This window comes from Schistocerca serialis, chromosome 3 (genome assembly GCF_023864345.2).
Source record: "Schistocerca serialis cubense isolate TAMUIC-IGC-003099 chromosome 3, iqSchSeri2.2, whole genome shotgun sequence".
Lineage (NCBI taxonomy): Eukaryota > Metazoa > Arthropoda > Insecta > Orthoptera > Acrididae > Schistocerca > Schistocerca serialis.
Window position 1 is genome coordinate 774,046,232 of NC_064640.1, and position 12,146 is coordinate 774,058,377.

The 12,146-nt window shown below is 46.9% G+C and overlaps 1 protein-coding gene across 1 annotated transcript in view; it reads left to right on the plus strand.

Annotated features, from left to right (window-relative positions):
- Positions 1 to 12,146, plus strand: part of LOC126470619 (transketolase) — a 161,061-nt gene that overhangs the window by 21,602 nt on the left and 127,313 nt on the right. The gene's annotated exons all lie outside the window — the stretch shown is intronic.

Consider the following 12,146-nt stretch of genomic DNA (forward strand, 5'->3'; position numbering starts at 1 on the left):
TGCATCTGGACACACAGTTATTTAGTGTGATGAAGATTAATCGGACACGCTTTATACTTGCTTTTATTGAAATGGAGTACTGTCCCGATAGAAAGAGCTTTAATTAGAAATATGTTTATAAGTTTTCATTAAAAAAATCTTTTTCATAATTTTTATCCAATATTATAAACTGGGTATAGGGAGCTGGGATACTCAGCAGCGAGAACTCCCCCTCACCTCTTCCCGCCGTAGAGAAAATGGCAAGTCTACCCAGAACTATTTATTGTAAAAGATCATATTTCGCTATTCACCGCAAAACAAATATGAGTCCACCCTCGCCCCTAGCGCAGATCCTGGACACACTCTTGTTACAGGGTACAGTACTACTAGTTTTCTATTTTGACTTTTTTTTAAACCCGTCCTGAATTGTTTATTTACGTAAAAAAGGAGCAGTGAAAGAGTAAAAATACACTCCTGGAAATGGAAAAAAGAACACATTGACACCGGTGTGTCAGACCCACCATACTTGCTCCGGACACTGCGAGAGGGCTGTACAAGCAATGATCACACGCACGGCACAACTGACACACCAGGAACCGCGGTGTTGGCCGTCGAATGGCGCTAGCTGCGCAGCATTTGTGCACCGCCGCCGTCAGTGTCAGCCAGTTTGCCGTGGCATACGGAGCTCCATCGCAGTCTTTAACACTGGTAGCATGCCGCGACAGCGTGGACGTGAACCGTATGTGCAGTTGACGGACTTTGAGCGAGGGCGTATAGTGGGCATGCGGGAGGCCGGGTGGACGTACCGCCGAATTGCTCAACACGTGGGGCGTGAGGTCTCCACAGTACATCGATGTTGTCGCCAGTGGTCGGCGGAAGGTGCACGTGCCCGTCGACCTGGGACCGGACCGCAGCGACGCACGGATGCACGCCAAGACCGTAGGATCCTACGCAGTGCCGTAGGGGACCGCACCGCCACTTCCCAGCAAATTAGGGACACTGTTGCTCCTGGGGTATCGGCGAGGACCATTCGCAACCGTCTCCATGAAGCTGGGCTACGGTCCCGCACACCGTTAGGCCGTCTTCCGCTCACGCCCCAACATCGTGCAGCCCGCCTCCAGTGGTGTCGCGACAGGCGTGAATGGAGGGACGAATGGAGACGTGTCGTCTTCAGCGATGAGAGTCGCTTCTGCCTTGGTGCCAATGATGGTCGTATGCGTGTTTGGCGCCGTGCAGGTGAGCGCCACAATCAGGACTGCATACGACCGAGGCACACAGGGCCAACACCCGGCATCATGGTGTGGGGAGCGATCTCCTACACTGGCCGTACACCACTGGTGATCGTCGAGGGGACACTGAATAGTGCACGGTACATCCAAACCGTCATCGAACCCATCGTTCTACCATTCCTAGACCGGCAAGGGAACTTGCTGTTCCAACAGGACAATGCACGTCCGCATGTATCCCGTGCCACCCAACGTGCTCTAGAAGGTGTAAGTCAACTACCCTGGCCAGCAAGATCTCCGGATCTGTCCCCCATTGAGCATGTTTGGGACTGGATGAAGCGTCGTCTCACGCGGTCTGCACGTCCAGCACGAACGCTGGTCCAACTGAGGCGCCAGGTGGAAATGGCATGGCAAGCCGTTCCACAGGACTACATCCAGCATCTCTACGATCGTCTCCATGGGAGAATAGCAGCCTGCATTGCTGCGAAAGGTGGATATACACTGTACTAGTGCCGACATTGTGCATGCTCTGTTGCCTGTGTCTATGTGCCTGTGGTTCTGTCAGTGTGATCATGTGATGTATCTGACCCCAGGAATGTGTCAATAAAGTTTCCCCTTCCTGGGACAATGAAATCACGGTGTTCTTATTTCAATTTCCAGGAGTGTAAATGGGTCCCAAGAAGGACCGACCGCCAGTCATCTACACTGCACAATACAATAAAGGGTCACTTTTTTGAAACCTCGGTAATTGTCTCCCATTGCGACGCAGAAGTTTGAAATTTGTCTCAAAGGTCCCAACAATCTTCTTCTTTAAAGGTGCACGGCCCCCTGCGACGTCACCCATGGTCTATGCGATGTTTCAAACAACAAGTTGTCGACACATGCGAAAAACCAGCCACTCTCAGAAGTTCACGTGAGGCGTAAGGTGAGTTAATGATGTCAGATTGGCACCAAATTTCACCACAATTCTGCCCAATGCGGCTGTGAACATGTCATACAATGGGAAGGTCATCACATTTCCTCTCACCCAGATTTCACCCTTTCTTTTGACATCTCTGCGCCCACCATCGAAATCACGCTGTTTTCTTATGGATGGCCGAGGAAAACATTTCAGACACACTGGCGTTCAGAACCGACATGAAAAGTCCTCATGAGGTGACATAAGGGGCGTCAATAAAACCATCTCTTCCCTTGGGGCGTTGATTTCCACACATTTCCTGGTCGTAAACGACAGTTTGCAGTGCAGTGCGCAACAGGACGACGTTCTTGGCAACGTTCAAAACTGCTGACATCCTACGGACGATTCAACCTTCCTCCAAGGACGTCTTGGGGGACTAGAACCCCATTTATCATGATCTGACCCTCTGGAGTAGTATAGCGCGACGATAATTTTTTTCTCTGGTTTACAGGGTAGAACCACCAGGGACTGTTCAAAACCATTAGACGAAATTTATACCTAATCCGAAGCAGCAAAAGGTTTTTCTGCTGTTCCGATGTTTCGGGCCATCCTACGGCGTGATCGCGGGGAGGTGCAACATTGACACATGTGTGAATAACACGGAATGGGGCTTTTAGAGTAAAAGCCCCCAGTTTGGCAACACGTCGGTGTCACCTGCACACCGTTGTTGAGCACATTAAAAATGTACCTGTACAGAAACTTCGACGTCAATTCAGCTGAGTGGTGCTCTGCTGCCGCTGCTGTAGCACCTGCTCGAAGGTATGCCGAACGTAAGGGCTGTCAAAGGTGTTACCTGGCCTCAGGCGCTATAACAGGAGCACAACACCACTCAGCTGAATAGGCGTCCAAGTTTCTGTACAGGCACATTTTTAAAGTGCCCAACAAACGTGTGCAGGCGGCACTGAGGTGCTGCCGACCTAGTGCTGTTTAGAGGGACCCTTTCCGTTATATTCACTCCTGTGGCAGTGTTGCACCTCCCTGTGATCACACCACAGGAGGATAAACATCCTTTGCTGCTCCGTATTAGGTTCAGATTTCGTCGAATGGTTTTGGATAGTCCGTAATGGTTCTAGCCTGTGTACCAGAGCAAAATCTGCGGTCGCGCTATTCTCTAATGCGACATGCTTAGAACAGTTTCCACAACGAAACTTTGTCTCGAAACGCGGCAGAAAACCCAAAGATATTCACGTCGTATGTGAAGTATGCTAGCGGCAAGACACAATCAATGCCTTCTCTGCGCGATAGCAATGGAGATTCGACAGTGCTGCCTAAGCAGAGTTACTAAACACAGCCTTCCGAAACGCCTTCACAAAAGAAGACGAAGTAAACATTCCAGAATTCGAATTAAGAACAGCTGCCAACATGAATAACGTAGAAGCAGATATCATTGGAGTACTGAAGCAGCTTAAATCACTTAATAAAAGCAAGTCTTCTGGTCCAGAGTCTGTACCAATTAGGTTCCTTTCAGAGTAGGCTGATGCAATACTTAACGATCATATATAACCGTTCGCTCGACGAAAGATCCGTACCCAAAGGATGGAAAGTTGCACAGGTCACACCAATATTCAAGAAAGGTAGTAAGAGTAACCCACTAAGTTACAGCCCCATATCATTAACGTCGATATGCAGCAGGATTTTGGAACATATATTGTATTCGAACATTATGAATTACCGCGAAGAAAACGGTCTACTGACACACAGTGTACACGGATTTAGAAAACATCGTTCTTGTGAAACACAACTAGCTCTTTATTCGCACGAAGTGTTGAGTGCTATTGACAAGGGATTTCAAATTGATTCCGTGTTTCTGGATTTCCGGAAGGCTTTTGACACTGTGCCACACAAGCGGCTTATTCTGAAATTGCGTGCTTATGGAATATCGTATCAGTTATATGACTGGATTCGTGATTTCCTGTCAGAGAGGTCACAGTTCGTAGTAATTGACCGAAAGTCATCGAGTAAAAGAGAAATCATTTCTGGCGTTCCCCGAAGTAGTGTTATAGGTCCTCTCCTGTTCCTTATTTATATAAACTATTTGGGAGACAACCTGAGCAGCCGTTTTAGGTTGTTTGCAGATGACTCTGTCGTTTATCGACTAGTAAAGTCATCGGACGATCAAAACTAATTGCAAAACGATATAGAAAAGGTATCTGTATGGTGCGAAAATTGGCAATTGATCCTAAATAATGAAAAGTGTGGGGTCATCCACATGAGTGCTAAAAGGAATCCGTTAAACTTCCGTTACACGAGATATCAGTCAAATCTAAAGGCCGTAAATTCAACTAAATGCCTAGGAATTACAATTACGAACAACTTAAATTGGAAGGAACACACAGAAAATGTTACCAGATAGGATTGATGGTGTAGATCGAAAAATTTCAAAGAAGGGCAGCACGTTTTGTATTATCGCGAAATAAGGGAGAGAGTGTAACTCAAAATGATACAGGATGTGGACGTCATTGAAACAATGGCGTTCTTCGTTGTAGAAGAATCTTGTTACGAAATTCTAATCACCAACTTTCTCTTCCGAATGCGAAAATATTTTGTTGATGCCGACCTACATAGGGAGAAACGATGATCATGATAAAATAAGGGAAATCAGAGCTCGTACGAAAAGATATAGATGTTCGTTCTCTCGGCGCGCTATACGAGATTGGAATAATACAGAATTGTGAAGGTGGTTCGATGAACCCTCTGTCAAGCACTTAAATGTGATTTGCAGAGTATCCATGTAGATGCAGAAAAGGGTCAGATCACAACCAACGGTGTTGCAGCCCTACGATGTCTTTAGAGAAGGGTTGAATCGTCTGGGGGATCTCAGCACCGTTGAACGATGTCAAAAACGTCCTCCTATTGCATTTCGCTCTGCGAACTGTAATTGTCGACCACGAAATTTGTGGGAATCAACGCTCCAAGGGGATGGGTGGTTTCAATGACGCCCTTTGCGCCACCTCCTGAGGTCTTTTCGTGTCGATTCTGAGCTCGGTGTGTCTGAAATATTTTCCTCGGTCGTTCGTAAGGAAACAGTGCGATTTCAACGCGCTTTTGACCTACAGCACAGAGGCGTCAAAAGAAGCGGTGAAATGTGGCTGAGAGGAAATGTGACGGCCTTCACATCGTGTGACACGTTCACGGTAGTATTGGGCAAAATTGTGGTGAAATATGGTTCCGATGTTTTATCATTAGCCCACATTACACCTCACATGAACTTCTGAGTTTTCGGTTTTTTTTTCCCATAGATGTCGACACCTTGCTGTCTGAATGGTCGCCGAGCTCGAGGGTGACGTCACAGGGGACCAAGTTTTTGTACTGATATGTGGGTCTTTTTTTCCTAGCCATGGGCCAGTTTTCTGCAGCACAGTTATAACTGTTTGATGAAGCTCTACGCGTTACACACCGAAGTGACAAAATTCATGGAATACCTCGTAATATCGTGTCGGACCATCTTTTGACCGGCGTAGTGCAGCAACTCGACGTGACATGGACGCAACAAGTCGTTGGAAGTTCTTTGCAGAAATACTGGACCATGCTGCCCCTATAGCTGTCCATTGTTGCGAAAGTGTTGCAGTGCAGGATTCTGCGCGCGGACTGAGTCTCGATTATGTCCCATAAATGTTCTATGGGATTCATGTCGGGGGATTTCCGTGGCCAAACCATTCGCTCAAACTGTCCAGAATGTTCTTCTACATCTACATCTACATTGATACTCCGCAAGCCACCCAACGGTGTGTGGCGGAGGGCACTTTACGTGCCACTGTCATTACCTCCCTTTCCTGTTCCAGTCGTGTATGGTTCGCGGGAAGAACGACTGTCTGAAAGCCTCCGTGCGCGCTCTAATCTCTCTAATTTTACATTCGTGATCTCCTCGGGAGGTATAAGTAGGGGGAAGCAATATATTCGATACCTCATCCAGAAACGCACCCTCTCGAAACCTGGCGAGCAAGCTACACCGCGATGCAGAGCGCCTCTCTTGCAGAGTCTGCCACTTGAGTTTATTAAACATCTCCGTAACGCTATCACGGTTACCAAATAACCCGGTGACGAAACGCGCCGCTCTTCTTTGGATCTTCTCTATCTCCTCCGTCAACCCGACCTGGTACGGATCCCACACTGATGAGCAATACTCAGGTATAGGTCGAACGAGTGTTTTGTAAGCCACCTCCTTTGTTGATGGACTACATTTTCTAAGCACTCTCCCAATGAATCTCAACCTGGTACCCGCCTTACCAACAATTAATTTTATATGATCATTCCACTTCAAATCGTTCCGTACGCATACTCCCAGATATTTTACAGAAGTAACTGCTACCAGTGTTTGTTCCGCTATCATATAATCATACAATAAAGGATCCTTCTTTCTATGTATTCGCAATACATTACATTTGTCTATGTTAAGGGTCAGTTGCCACTCCCTGCACCAAGTGCCTATCCGCTGCAGATCTTCCTGTATTTCGCTACAATTTTCTAATGCAGCAACTTCTCTGTATACTACAGCATCATCCGCGAAAAGCCGCATGGAACTTCCGACACTATCTACTAAGTCATTTATATATATTGTGAAAAGCAATGGTCCCATAACACTCCCCTGTGGCACGCCAGAGGTTACTTTAACGTCTGTAGACGTCTCTCCATTGATAACAACAGGCTGTGTTCTGTTTGCTAAAAACTCTTCAATCCAGCCACACAGCTGGTCTGATATTCCGTAGGCTCTTACTTTGTTTATCAGGCGACAGTGCGGAACTGCATCGAACGCCTTCCGGAAGTCAAGAAAAATAGCATCTACCTGGGAGCCTGTATCTAATATTTTCTGGGTCTCATGAACAAATAAGGCGAGTTGGGTCTCACACGATCGCTGTTTCCGGAATCCATGTTGATTCCTACATAGTAGATTCTGGGTTTCCAGAAATGACATGATACGCGAGCAAAAAACATGTTCTAAAATTCTACAAGAGATCGACGTAAGAGATATAGGTCTATAGTTTTGCGCATCTGCTCGACGACCCTTCTTGAAGACTGGGACTATCTGTGCTCTTTTCCAATCATTTGGAACCCTCCGTTCCTCTAGAGACTTGCGGTACACGGCTGTTAGAAGGAGGGCAAGTTTTTTCGCAAACTAATCGCAAACAATTGTGGCCTGATGACATGGCGCATTGTCATCGAAAAAAATAAAATAAAATAAAGAAAAAGATCTGTTATTGCTTGGGAACATGAAGCCCATGAGTGGCTGCAAATCGTCTCCATGGAGCCAAACGTAATCATTTACAGTCACTGACCCAGTCCATTCAATGTAAACACAACCCACATCTGAGGTCATCAGTCCCCTAGACTTAGAACTACCTAAACCTAACTAACCTAAGGACATCACACACATCCATGCCCGAGGCAGGATTCGAACCTGCTACCGAAGCAGCAGCGCGGTTTCCTGACTGAAGCGCCTAGAACCGCTCGGCCACAGCGGCCGGCTGTCTTTTGGACAACCTCTGTCTATGGCATCACTGGGACTGCACCACATTCGAACCCTACTATCAGCTCTTACCAACTGTAATCTGGACTCATCTGACCAGGCCACGGTTTTCCAGTCGTCGCTGCAGGCGATGTCGTGCTGTTAGCAAAGGTATTCGCTTCGCCCGTCTGCTGCCTTAGCCCATTGACGCCAGATGCCGCTGCGCTAGTACATCATACGTCCTGCATTGATTTCTGCGGTTATTTCATGCAGTGTCGCTTGTTGTTAGCACTTACAACTCTGCGCAAACGCCACTGCTCTCGATCGTTAAGTGAAGGCCGCCGGGCACTGCATTGTTCGTGGTGAGAGGTAATGCCTCAGATTTTGTATTCTCGTCACACTCCGGACTCTGTGTATCTCGGAATATTGAATTCCCTAACAATTTCCGAAATGGACTGTTCCATACTCTTAGCTCCAACTACCATTCTGCGTTCAAAGTCTTTTGATTCCCGTCGTGCGGACATAATCACGTCGAAAACCTTTTCATGTGAATCACCTGAGTACAATGTACTTCCCTTTTATACCTTGCGTACGCGATACTGCAGCCATCTGTATATGTGCATATCGCTATACCATGACTTCTGTCACTTCAGTCTATATCGTTGATATCCTCTTTACAGACTCTTTTCAGCGGCACAGATCACAGTAAAGAGTTTAATTTAAAAAAGGAACAAAGTCGTTGTCATAATTTGTTAGCAACAAATGTTAAATTTACTTTTGTACATAAGAAAATTCGACACATTTACTCGTCTGCATACGCACTCCCTGACAAAAATACTAGAGCATCCAGAAGGGAAGGAGGAAGCGTGTTGAGATGGTATGTGATGTTATTTCAGTGATAACAATATTATGTCAGATTTATAGAAAACTTGCGGAATGAGCCCACGTACCAGTATGTCATTACGCCTTCTCTGGCGTGGATGCATGCACTGACTCTCATGGGAAGGGTGTCCTATTGCCATTGTATCCTCTCCTGAGGTAAACTGGCCGAAAACTGTTGTACCTAATCCTTAATATTCTGGACACAGGCACTGGGACGGAGTTACAGTCTGAGCTGGTCCCACTCATGTGCTATCGGAGACAGATCTGGGGATCGTACTGGCCACGGGAGTATCTCAACATGACGCAGACATTGCAGACACATGCAATGAATGGACGAGCATTGTCCTGTTGAAAAATGGCACGACGATAGTGTAGCATGAGAAGTAATGCATGAGGACACAGCATGTCTGCGACAGCATTGTGACATCAGAGTTCCCTCAATCACTAATAGCCGTGACCTGAAGTCGCACCATGTGGCTTCCAACACCAAGACGCCAAGCGTATCAGCATTGTGTCTGTCCAAAACATTGGAAGAATGCGACCTCTCCCCAGGTCGTCGCGATACTCGTCGGCCATAGTCATCCAGAGTAGTGCAGCATCGCGATTCGTCAGTGAAAACAATGCGTCATCATGCATCAGAAGCATATGCTGCTCAGTCACGGCACCACTCCAAACGCAGTCGTTTGTGTTGTGTAGTTTTCGGCAGTCTACACATGGACCTCTAGTCCAACTGCTGCTATCCTCCGACCAATGGTGCGGGATGACAGAATGTTGCAGGTGAGACCATTACTTGTTCTCTGATGGCAGGGGCGATATGTTTGGGTTAAAATGTGCTTAGTGCACAATACGGTAATTTTCCCTTGTGGTTGTCAGACGTTCCCGACCGGAACCTTGGCCAGTATGTCTACCCCATGCTGTCCAGAATCAGGCCACTGTCACATCCAAATGACCCACAAATCTGTATATTGCACGATTCGACCAGTCAGGAACACAATGAGGCACCTTTCAAAGTCTATCAGGTGCTGATAATGCTGTCTCATGCGAGTACACGGCATCTCAGTGTCCTTCACAGTGATCACTCATCATCTGCCGTTCTCCACCCCCTTTATGAACCGTACTATGCCTGGTAACAACACTGTTGTTGTTGTTGTGGTCTTGTTTGATGCAGCTCTCCATGCTACTCTGTCCTGTGCAAGCTTCTTCATCTCCCAGTACCTACTGCAACCTACATCCTTCTGAATCTGTTTAGTGTATTCATCTCTTGGTCTCCCTCTACAATTTTTATCCTCTGCGCTGCCCTCCAATACTAAATTGGTGATCCCTCGATGCCTCAGAATATGTCCTACCAACCGATCCCCTCTTCTAGTCAAGTTGTGCCATAAATTTCTCTTCTCATTAGTTATGTGATCTACCCATCTAACCTTCAGCATTCTTCAGTAGCACCACTAAACCTTCAGCATTCTTCTGTAGCACCACTAAACACGAGCAATGCTAATGCGCTTTTGTTGGCCGTTCTACCTGTCACAGATAATTTTTTTTACGAAGTTACGCTGATCTCCGACCATGTCTTATCGGTGTTTCACTGTTTTCGTCAGGCGGTAGGGTCAGTCAGTTTTTTCTAACTCCTCACACAAATGGAATACAATAGGTTATCGCTTATAGTACCCACTGCCACGCACTGTAGAGTACTTACGGAGTGCGGAAGCTCACAGGTGTAAATATTAAGTCACCTCCTTTAAAGGGCACAATGGTCGCTTTGGAGTTCTGTAGATGGTCTGAAGGTCGCAGCAGGCGGTCATGTGACCCTCCACTGATGATGTACACTCTTAAGGGGGGGGGAAAAAAACGACGAACCGCGAAGGGATTATTAGAACGGGACGGAAATCGGTAGATGTGATGTACTTGTACACTCAAACAAATCATTATAATTGCAGAAAAATTTGATGATTTGTTCAAGAGAAACAGCTCCACAAACTGAGCAAGTCAGTAATGTGTTGGTCCACCTCTTGCCCATATGCAAGCAGTTATTCAGTTAGGCATTGATTGATAGAATTCTTGGATGTCCTCCTGAGGGTTATCGTCAGCATCCCTCCCTAGGGCCCGTAATGCTCCAAACGCTCCCGATTGGAGAGAAAAAAAAAGTTCAAATGTGTGTGAAATCTTATGGGACTCAACTGCTAAGGTCATCAGTCCCTAAGCTTACACACCACTTAACCTAAATTATCCTAAGGACAAACACACACATCCATGCCCGAAGGAGGACTCGAACCTCCGCCGGGACCAGCCGCACAGTCCATGACAGCCGTGCCACAGACCGCTCGGCTAATCCCGCGCGGCGATTGGAGAGATATCTGGCGACCTTGGGAGGGTTTGGCAAGCACGACGACAATCATTAGAAACTGGTGGTGTGTGGGCGGACATTACCTTTCAGAACTGTAAGCTCAGGATGGCTTGTCACGAAGGGCGACACAACGGGTTGAAGAATATCGTCGACGTATCGCTGTCATGTAGGTAAGGGTCCCGCAGAGGATGACAACCAAAGGAGTCCTGCAATGAAATATAACTGCACCCCACACCATCACTCCTGGTTGTCGGACCTTATTGCGGGCGACAGTCAGATTGGTATCACACGCTGTCCAGAGCATCTCCAGACACGTCTTCGCTGGACATCGGGGCTCATTGCGAAGCGGGACTCATCACTGGAGGCAATTCTACTCCATTGAGTGAGATTCCAGGCCGAATGTGCCCGACACTGCAGCAAATGGGCTTGTTGATGTACAGACAGTTGTATTTCGACCTACCGATGACTACATCTTGAATAAAATTGACTGCTTTATCGGTGTATCAACGCGCAGGTGCCCAACTTGTCTACGAAGAATGGTGTACCACTCGCAGGCACGTAATAAAGTGTAACAACAGCGGTCGTAAACAGACCAGGACTGGAGACGAGAGTCGCATCTTGTCACTGACAATTGGTTTCAAACCCGGCAGTAATTAACTGCTGTAAGAGAATGCGGGTGTCAACTAGTAACCGAGCGAACAGTGCAAATGGCACTGCATGCAAAGGACGCTTGACCTCGGGTACCTTGCAGAAGACCAGCGGCACTTAAAGCTGCACGTCTCGTTTGGCTAAACAACACAAAAATGCAGTGCCTGGAGAAAAGAGTTCAGGCTGGAGGTACTCCTGTGATGATGTGCGTGTGTTTTTCAAACCATAACTTGAGGCCACTCAGTCAGGCTACTGTGAATGTACACTACTGGCCATTAAAATTGCTACACCACCACAAAGATGACGTGCTACAGACGCTAAATTTAACCGACAGGAAGAAGATGCTGTGATATGCAAATGATTAAAAGTAGCAACATCAGAAGACTCGTACGTACTCCAGGAGGACCTGCAGAGGATTAATGCATGGTGCGACAGCTGGCAGCTTTCCCTAAACGTAGATAAATGTAATATAATGCGCATACATAGGGGCAGAAATCCATTCCAGTACGATTATGCCATAGGTGGTAAATCATTGGAAGCGGTAACGACCGTAAAATACTTAGGAGTTACTATCCGGAGCGATCTGAAGTGGAATGATCACATAAAACAAATAGTGGGAAAAGCAGGCGCCAGGTTGAGATTCATAGGAAGAATTCTAAGAAAATGTGA